This window comes from Amblyomma maculatum, chromosome 7 (genome assembly GCF_055883805.1).
Source record: "Amblyomma maculatum isolate TAMU_Amacu chromosome 7, ASM5588380v1, whole genome shotgun sequence".
Lineage (NCBI taxonomy): Eukaryota > Metazoa > Arthropoda > Arachnida > Ixodida > Ixodidae > Amblyomma > Amblyomma maculatum.
In genome coordinates, this window is record NC_139350.1 from 77,814,850 (window position 1) to 77,825,628 (window position 10,779).

At 42.8% G+C, this 10,779-nt stretch overlaps 1 pseudogene; it reads left to right on the forward strand.

Annotated features, from left to right (window-relative positions):
• Positions 1-541: 541 nt before the first annotated feature.
• On the forward strand, positions 542-9,718 carry LOC146183693 (sin3 histone deacetylase corepressor complex component SDS3-like; annotated as a pseudogene).
• Positions 9,719-10,779: the final 1,061 nt, after the last annotated feature.

The window sequence follows — 10,779 nt, forward strand, 5'->3', positions numbered from 1 at the left end:
AAACGCGCGATGCGATTGCGACAAGCAGCAGACGATCCGCCGGTGAGCACCGGGCGGAGAACAGCAGCACCAGTTTCGTCGTCATGAAGCGGAGGCACGCGGAACTACGCTTGTGCCCTGCGGGTCGGCACACCTACCCATCTAGCCATAGGTAAGAGTAAGAAACTCTATGCATCTAGCCACCGTAGCCATCGCTTATATTGGATAAATTTCACACTGACATGGGGGGGGGCTGTTTCTCTGTTTTTTTTTTTTGCAATTTATATTCACAAAATTAAATGATAAAGCATTGTTTACAGTAAAACAACGTTTATCTTTGCATTAATTTTGCCCAAAAGTTGCAGTTCTGCAGTCGGTAGCTCTCCGGCCCATGATGCTTTAGCGCCCATGGTGGCTGAACCGATCATCAGCATTCTCAACCCTAACTGCCTCGGGCGAGGTAGCTTGCTTTTTCTTCTTCACTTGCGTTTTCGTTTTTCGTGCGCCACGGGTTGTTTCTGCTTGTGAAAAAAAAGAAACCCTGAGGGATCTCGTTTTTATGATGTATAAGCAAGACCTGGCAGACTTCGCATCCATAAATAAAGATGGCGAGAACGACGTCGATTGCAACAATGACAACAGCATCGACTGCGATGACTTTCTGGATCACGACGACGAAGATTCGGACGAAGGTGGGCTTGAGAACATGCGCTAGTGCACACGTGCTTTAGCCTTCTTCTCTTTCTTGCAGTGAAGTGCTCGTTCACTCCACGCGTCTTTTAGCTCCAGAGGAACAGCCAGTGCAAGGCGGAGCTAGGCTTCAGAAGGTTCCGAAGGCGGAGTCGGGACGTGGTCAAGGAAGCCAGGTTACGAAAAGTGGCGCCACAGAGATCGGGAGCCGGGCAGCAGTTAGAGAGAATGCCGTTTCGAAGGGCACAGACCGACGGTATCATCTCTTGTGCACCTTTTTTCGCGCCGGACTTAGCTTATCGTCGCTCGGCAGTTTGTGGTTCCTTGGCAGGTTTAATGGGAGTGGGATGTCCTATTATAAACTTACAGGAATATCCTCTAGACTTGCTGAGGGAAAAGAAGCGAGCAGTGTTGTACGGCCCAGAACTGCGGTAATCTTCATTTGAACAGGAGAATTGGTGCTAGCGGCGGCAGGGGCTACTGTTTTTCGCTGGCTGCTTGGTTAGGTTTAGGGAGTCGGTGGACCGTGGTGTACTCATAGCGGTTTGTTCAAATCACAACGTACTGTATAAGGTCGTGGTTCAAATTGTCGATCGCTCGCCCTGTGCAGATACCGAAGATGCAAGCGAGACGGACATGGTCATGCAACATGAAGAGGAGATCATGAAACAGTGAGTTTGCTCTGTAATAACGGGACAATACAATTTAAGTTAAGCATGGTTCTTGATAGCATGGCTCTTGACAACCAGAAAAACACGAGCTCCAGTGTGTTGTCTGGTTGTCAAGAGCCATGTTGTCTGGTTCTGAGTGGGTGTATGATGACAGCAGCGCGTTTTTTCGTACTGGAGTTTGATGTCTGGCAACTCAGACGAATCAGCTGCTAGCGATCGCATCTGGCGGCAGCGCTTCGTATGTTTAGCCGCGGTCAGCATTAACTCCAAGATTGAGGGCCTGTTTCACTACTTACGTGGTGGGTGTTTGGCGACAGCATTTATTCCTAATAGAGCATCACCGCCTGGAAAATTTAGCGGTTGGTTGTTTGGTAGCGCTTGGTAGTTGGTAGTGCAGTGGACGTGGTATTCGCAGGGGGGAAGCAGCGCCGGCGTAGGTGGTTCGGAGATGTCTGCTTCGTTGGCTTCGTCGTCATCGGCGCATTGGTTCAGCAGCTCGTCACGTGGACCGCCACATATAAGCCCCGATTTACAATCGGCCGATAACTCGCACACATGACAGGCAGTTCTTTGCAGAAAGTATTTCGGCGATTGTTTTCGTTCTCTCCATTTTATTTAGATTCTTCGCTGCTTAATTCATATACAGCGGATGCACTGTCTAATGTCTTTTTTTTTCTTACACGAACAGCATCCAAGAGTTATATGTGGTCACTGAAATGAAATATAAATGTATGGCCGGTCTTAAATGGATTTTGCTTTTTCATTGGCGTGCTCTTCTAAATTTTTCTGGACACCGCGTTTAATGTGCTGGTTGTGATGCTGTCTCTGTCCATGTTCTTCCACTTGTATATGTATTTTTCTTTGCTTGCTTGTGTTTATGATGCCTTATGTTCTAGTGTCTACCTTCAGGATTGCACAACCTAGTGGAATGCTCACCAATAGAATGTTTTGGTGCCCTTAATTTGACATTGTCCTTGTTTTACTAAGGCAGCTTTGGTATCTCTATGTAAAATAATATTGCTATCTGCACTTGAGAGTATCCACGTGGTGATGGATGCAGACAGAAAGATAGAAACCTTCACGCAGTTGCTTCTACTAGCCTGTAAATACAGGCTAGTAGGAGCAACTGATACAATGAAAACAGTTTGGTTGGTTCCACATTCAGTCTACTAGCCTCTGCTACATTACTCCGGGGCCCTGCCTCTGGCCCAAGCTAGAACAATATTTCATTTTGAGTGTACCAGCATGTATATATTTAGATGAGGGGTCATTTTATTCAACTGCTCCTGTTTTAGCTGAAGGGGTTGTTTCCGCATTCACACAAACAAGTTTAATAATGTCTCCTTTTTGACATGTGGAGGCATTGCTGAAAGTTGTCTGTGTGAAACCTGCACTCAACCAGTGTGAGTTTGCGCAGTTGAAATGAGTGGCATAGTTAAGCAGTGCCTAAGCTAGTTTGAGAAGCACAGGGAATTGAAGGGATCTCTAATTAAAGCTACATGCAATGTTGAAAACTGTCATGAATGTAATTGTTCAGCCTACCCAGCTGTTCTTTGCCTGTCATGCTGATTATATCCTTCGGCTGCATTTCAGTAAATATGCGGCAATCCCTCCTTGTCAAAACTGATCTGCAGCCTTCCAAGTGGCATGCCTCAGAAACCACAACATTGCATTCACTTTTTATAGCCCATTTAACGAGTTAGTCAATGACTAGCGGTTTCTTTATAAAGTCAAAAGTATGTCATACCACTTACTTTGCTCTCCATGGAATGTACAGGGACAAGCTCGCCACACTGAAAAAGCAGCTGGCACAGCTAGAGGAAGGAAGTCACCCCGAGTACCTCGAGCGGCTGCGCAAGATTGAGCAGCTCTATCAGGAGCGACGCCTCATGAACGAAGTCTTCCAGTCTCATGAGGTGCTTGTCACTACTCACTTGCATTCATGGGGAGCGGTTAGCGGAGAAAGAAGCCATTCTCTTCAAATTGTGATTTCTCTTTTGCTGAAGAGTGTGTTCTGTTTCCAGCCAGCCGAAAAAAGAAAGATCACATAGTCATGTTTGCTCTATTTAGCCAGTCATAGTAGGCCTACTGCTTTTCTTTAGTTGCTCATAGCATTGTCACAAGGGTGTTACAAAGGACTGCTCAGTGAGGGAAGTCTTGGCCAGCCTTTTAAATGCACTTCGTGCAACACAGGAAAGGTTTGGTTTTGGTTTTGTGGGTTTTAACGTCCCAAAACGACACCGGCTATGCCATAGTGGAGGGTTTCGAAAATTACAAACACCTAGGGTCCCTTAACATGCACTGAGTACCAGAAAGGCACTGCACAAGTGAATGGGTGGTGCTGCTGCCTTCATGTCTGCCTGCTTACCTATAAAGCTGCAGTGTGGTGCTAGCCATTATGTTCTTTGCACAGCTGCACTGCGCGAGACTAAAACTGCAACAAAACCACACAGGGGCACTAGCAAAATGCTGTGCACGTCTAAGTTGTCAGTGGCTCTTTCTTTTCCAACTGAAGTGCAAAAAATGGGAAAGTTTTCTGTGCTGTTTCCTGCTCTTGAGAAATCTGAAATAGCTAGACGAGAGCTAGAAAACGCCACGACAGACTGAGGATAAGGTCAAGATACAGCTTGTGGAATAAAAAAAAGACATTTAATTTGCAGAACTAAAACCGACCAGTCATTCCCGTCTGAGCCATGCAATTTTGTGGCAGTAACTGCAGCTAAGTCTTAATAGTTATTGTTTCATGGTTACAGGTCATCTTTGCATGCACATCTCCAAAAACAATGGGAACCCTTTCGCATGCAGCACTTTGTGCAGAATCAGACTTGAAAGTGACTCTTATAGCAGCCTATTTAAGATTGCGTCATACAAATCAATAAATTGCACATCTGTATGTTGCCCGCAACTTTTTAATTCTTGTTTCTTTCAACGTGCTCTCTCAGATATGGCATTCCCATGCTTTTCAGGTTGACCGTGTGGAGCGGGAATACACCCATGAAAAGAAGGCGGCTGTCCGGGAATTTAATTACAAAAAAAGAGATCTGCGGAAATCGCTCATCATGGACCTCCAAAAGAAGAGACGCAAGCTAGAATCCGAGCAGAGCACTATAAAGCTCACTGGAGGTAGGCTTACCTTTCTGCAAGCTTTTGGCACACTGCGACTGATCACCTGTGATATATATACTGTTGTAGGCGAACATCCTGGATGATAATGTCAAAACTGGGGCTTTTTGGTTCATTATTCAAAGCTGTAGTACACCAACAGATAATGGACGACAGGCGAGAAGGACATGTGCAGCTTTAGCTTCTAGCAACTTTATTGAAATGCTCTAGTAATTGTACGAGCTGCATTGCTGCAACATCTAAATACATTAATGTAATCATCAGCAATGAGGGTAAGCAAGTTCTGTTATTTTTGTTGGAAGGCTGAGAGATGAGGTGCTCAGATAAGTGCTTTTCATTTGGAAAGAGTCAGGATAGGTGCTCATGAGAAATAACACTTCGAAGTAGCTGCGCAATGAGCTTTCTGACTTACTTTCAAAAAACAACTTACTTTAACATCGTTCCTACTAAAAACACGCGTCTTTTGTTGTGGCAACGCAGCACATGTGAATAGTTGCGCAATTCCTGATAAAGCCATTGCAAGTAAGCACTGTGTGTGTCTTCGTACACTGTGTTTTGTCATTGTGCTGCAGCTGCTTTTTGCATGCCGGAGGAGCGCGAAGGCAAGTCAGATAAGATCTCTCTACATCTTTGTGAAACTGATGCAGCTTCTCGAGACTGAAGTATTGACCACCCTCTATAATAAAGGTTTTGTGCCACTGTCAAGTGCGTGCCTAAAGAGAGTTATGAAAAGCTCTTAACCAAAAGTAGAAAACGTGCACGAGCCATCGGTATTCCATCAGTCCACTCAGCAACACAAAATGTTTTAAGCTACCTTAGCTAATGCCAGATATTGCTGATGGAAAGTGATGGTCCTTCTCTTCCCCATGAACTCAGCTCGCACCAGCCCGCTAGAAAAAAAAACGAAGTCTTGGCGGTGCCCACTGAACCCTGACCCACCCACATAACTTGAGTACAACCAATGAGGGAATAGCTAAAAAGCCCAGTTGATGTTAACGAGAAGGAGATGGCTACAAACTCCTTTGAACTCGCAGTTATGCGACGCCCCAGCTAGTTGCGAGTGGTTGCCAGGATTAAAAAAACTTGTAGACTGGCTAGATCGCTCTCAGCTTCTGACGACATTCTTAGCGCAGAAAAACACACACGCACACGAGAGAAAAGGAAGGACACGGGTCAGGCGGTACTACATCTCGTTTATTGCACTGAAACGACCTGCAATATATAGCAATGACCACACATACGTAGACCAACCAACCACGCCCCCCTTCACTGAAACCACTCAAGAAATCGCATTTCTGCCCCAACAGAGCAACAGATGTGTCACTAACACACCCCTACCCCCTTCTTTCTTATATGAAATGCTTCAAGCAGTAGTGACACGTCTGTCGCTTTGTTGGGAGCAGAAATGCGATTTCTTGAGCGGTTTCGGTGAAGGGGGGCATGGTTGGTTGATCTACACGATTGGTCATTGCTATATATTGCAGGCCTTTTCAGTGCAATAAACGAGATGTAGTAGCGCATGTCCCGTGTCCTTCCTTTTCTCTCGTGTGCATGTGTTTTTCTGCACTAAGAATGCCGTCTGAAGAAGGTTGCCAGGAGCAGTCTTCATAAATATTTTTAAATTATTGGGTCCACACAGAGCTCTTACACTTGGCTAAAATGCTTGCAAAGGCCATGTGCAAGATGTTTTCTGCATTATGATATTACCATAAATATTGTGTTAGGGTCCTTTTAGGGCTTGTTTTAAGAAAAAAAGACTTGTGCACATGCCAGAAACATAAAAGTGCACTAAACAAAAAGAACACCAAAGCTGAAGAATATTGGGACTGAATGAAAGCGGCACGATTTCATCCAGTATTTTTGAATATCATATATTTGAAATGGAATAGCGAGACTGGCATGCAAGAGTGAAAAACCCATTGTGCGAATTTGCTTCAGGTTGTGCAATGCTGGTAAGCTGGATCATGAGTGTAGAAGTGAAATATGCCTCCTGCCTGCATTGTTTGTTCCAATATTGGTGAAACTTGGCAGGCCAAAGGTTGTGCTTTTTTTCCCTTTAATTATGTAGAATGTGGAGGTCACCTAAATCAAAATGCTTGAAGCAGGGTGGCCAAACCATGCTTAGGCATACTTGGATGGTTTGTGGGGTTTAACATCCCAAAGCGACTCAGGCTATGAGAGACGCCATAGTGGAGGACTCCGGAAATCTCGACCACCTGGGATTCTTTAACTGCTTAGGCATACTTAGCGAGACCAAAATCCACTCTTTAGGCATAAATTACTAGAAACATATCCTCTCGATTCTTGTCTTGAAACCTTATGATAGCTCATTTTACATGCACAAGTATTATATACAGTAAAATATCTCAAAAAGTCTTAATCTTGATTTCTGTTGCCATAAATTTGGCTCATTTTGAAGCACTTGCTTGTGTAAATTATGGCAGTAAATCCACACCTGTGTGAATTGTGGTGCGCATGTGTCTCGTACATAATTATTCATGGTTCTGCATGCTCGCCTGGTTTGTTTGCACTGCTTGCTCGACTAACAGTATGTTTCCTATCTTGTAATGCTCGTTACTTGCACATGTTTGTTCGCTCATGCATTTACGGAAAGGCTAGCAATTGTTTCATTAGGGTGCGACTTATACAAGGTAGGAAAGGCAGGTTGCAAAAGCACTTGCGTTTCAATGAGCCTCACCCGCAGCATTTTTGCTTGCATGTTGGTTCACGTCATGCTTTCTTGGTCTGATGCATTGTCTTTAAATTGATGTGTATATGTGTACTGTAGTTCAGTTGTCTAGCATGATAACTTCACGTGTGTTTTGCTACCAATCTTGCTGTGGCATTTACACCAAAACAGGAACTACATTACAAGATCTGATGCAAACTGATAAAGGCAGTATTTATATATATATATATATATATATATATATATATATATATATATATATATATATATATATATATATATATATATATATATATATATATATAAATACTGCATATAAATATAAATACTGCATATATCAGCCAACTGTTTTGAAAAAGAATAGAATAATTGGTCCTGGGGAAAGGAAAGGCATCTGTCACACTTGTACTGCAGAAACCTGAATGAAGTGAGGAAGGTGGGAGTGAAAGTGGAAAGAGACTGAGGAGCTGTAGTGGAGGGCCATGGAACAGTTTCAACCACCTGAGAATCTTGACATTGCGCAGCACACGGATGCATGACTGCTTTCTTAGTATTCATGCAAATGCAGCAGGATCTGATTTATTTTATCAAATGCAGTGCACATCTGCTTTCCTAGTTCTAGGTTTTCTAGTTGCCAGTTATTTTTCGCTGTCAGTAGCACTGGTCATTTCTTTAAAGGTTCCAGCTTGCCATGGTGCACAGATCCCATGAAGGTGAAGTCTGTGACAACTAGTAAACCACAGAGAACACCAAATGACCCACTGCCTACGCTTGAGAAAAGGCGAAAGACCTCACCTCATATCCTTTGATGTTTTGGAAGTCTTGCATTCTGTTTATGGTTTCAATGAATAGGAATACTCTAGTTGGGTACAATAAAAGAATGCAGTGGCAAATACCCTTCATGGGAAGCCCTCCAACCAATGGCATTGATTGGTTCTCACGACATGGCGGTTAAGCCTTTGGCATGAAATCGCTGACGAATAGCAGGCATGCCCATTTGAATGGGATTGACCGTAATGCCATGGCCATCGTGGTAAATGCCATTGGAAAGAGGACCTCCTTTGAGGGGTATTTGCAGTTAAGTTGTACAGTTGTACCAGACTATAGATACTGTAGACTTCTTTTGTGATGTATGTGCGACTTTTGAACACTGTGAAAGGTATGTCCTTTTGAAACCATGTGCAAAGGTTGAGTTTATTCCTTAAGACTGCCACCCCAGCTGAATCTCCTTCTCGATGAAGGTGAAATACTGGATGACCTAAAGATATTGAACAAGGTACCTGCTTTTTCTTTTTTTCAGTAATGTATGTACTTAGTTGTGCCGATGCTTGTAGAGAGGTTTTCCTGCTAATGATGCCCCATGGCAGCCTTATGCTAATACTAATGTGGAGCTTGAAGCACGTGGGTTCTAATACGCACCATGGTAGCATCCACCGTTTCTCACTGTTATACAAGACACTCTAGTCGATGAGAGTTGTGATGGGATGCCATTGAAGTAAACTGAAGTTGATAAGAATGTTTATGCTAGAGGGAAACTAGTTCAGTATTTTCTTAAAAACTTCTATGCAAGATTATGACCCCCAGGTGCACAAATATGAGGCTTAACTGTGGCTACCAATTCCTGGTTCATGAACATTTTGTTCTTTGCTACAAGCCTTGCTTTTATTAAAAGTAGAGCATAGTACGACTTTTAGGCTGCGACTTAGATGGTTGAGCAGAGCATTTGCTCTTTATTGACAGAAAACAAAGAATCCTCACATTATAATGTTTTTTTTTTTCACAGGGAAAAACACCATCAGTCAGCAAGAAAATAGACTGTAAGTTCAATTCAGACAGGTTGTAGCCTTCAGAGCTGTTTTTGCCTGGTACATATAACCGCATTTTGATGCTTGTTTGCACAGATGAAGAGTATGGAAATGTGAATCATGGCACACACGCAATTGAAGTGAGGATAGAGGACGGCAAGCTGTTCTACGAATGGAAATGCTAATGTTTCCTTGAAGTACGCTTTTCCACATGTAGACTGCAATTCCATCTCCTTTTCTCTTGCAGCTGTCAGTGAGGCTAGTCTGTCTGTGTGGATTCAAAAGATATGAGCAGATTTTTGGGGGCATTTTGGGAATAGGCACATCAGAAATTAGATGCTTGCCTATCCTTCCTTTTCCTACGTGACCGATTCCAGATTGTCATTCCCAAGAAGGGATTATTATTTAATATTTAATAAATATTTATCAGAAAAGCTTGACAGTGCACACAAGGAATTGTTGAAGATATTCTTTGTGTCACTAGGCAGTCTTAGTGCCACAAGTGCCTGTCTCGCCCTTGCTTAAAAAACAAACCAAACAGCTCAGATACAAACATTGCTGAGCAGTTGATGCTGTAGTAGGCCATCTGCACAGCTAGGTTTGTTAGGGCATCTTTGTAGATTATATTAAATGAGGTATTTTTTTTTGTTCTTTCCACACAGCTTTGGGTAAAGAAGACCAGTGACAATGGCAAGGTCAAGATCCACCTCTCCCAGCTTCTGAAAGGAAAGGTCACCTTACGGAGAAAGTCGACGTGCTGACACACTCCGTACAGAAGTTCTTGTATATAGCACATACCCTTACTGATTTCAAAATAAAACAAAGCCCACTGTACATTACCATCGTACACCAACATAAAGTGTTTGTTTCACTGATCTTTTTTTAAGGAAAAATATGTGTTGCTCCTTTTGTTAGTGACATCAGCCATTTAGTGTTCAGCTAAACCTGAAGACAAGCCACCCACACAAAAGCTTGTTAAGCAGTAGGTTGCAAGTTACTATGGCTGTCTTCTCATATACCCATATACAACATAGCATAAAATTTTCATCTCCAGTACCTACATGAGATGGACACATAAGGCAAGTTTTTTTAAATTTCATATGCATACTATTTATTTATTTATTTATTTATTTATTTATTTATTTATTTCCTCAAAGCATGTTCACATATACATAGCCTTGCTGTTGCAACAGTGTAGCATACTGTGGTCTGATCGTCGATGTACACTGCTGAAGAGAGACAAATTTCACATACGTGCAGCTTTGCTGAAAGTCTCTTGCACTGCAGTATGTTGTTAACATTCTCAACAAATCCAATTTATTAGCTTTAGATCATTCAGGAAAGAAATGTACAAACTGGTGTGCATACAATAAGAGAATGGCAGTTACTCATTGTATACACAAGCAACAGCATTATGTCATTGCAATAGACCTTGATAGCATCCAAGGCATCATCTAAAGGTCTCCAAAACTGCTACATCAGATTCAAATTCAGAGATTTAGATAAGCAGGTTATCACAAAAGAGTGAAGTCATGCATAGGTATCGACAAGAACTGAATCTGTGAAACGTAAAATACGCTGTATGCCTTGCAGCTTTAATTTCAGTGTTTCAGAGGATTTGTTCGCATTGCTTACACACCATCATGGCACAATAGTTTAACTTCACCCTGAAACACATACTTCTTGCAGAACATGCACAGAAGAAACCATTTCTGTTAGGATTGCTGTGCTGGCTGGTTGTCACATCTTTGTGGGCCATGTCAGAAAAACCATAGTGTGTAATGCCCCATAGTCCCACCAGGCCGAACACATCATCCTTAGC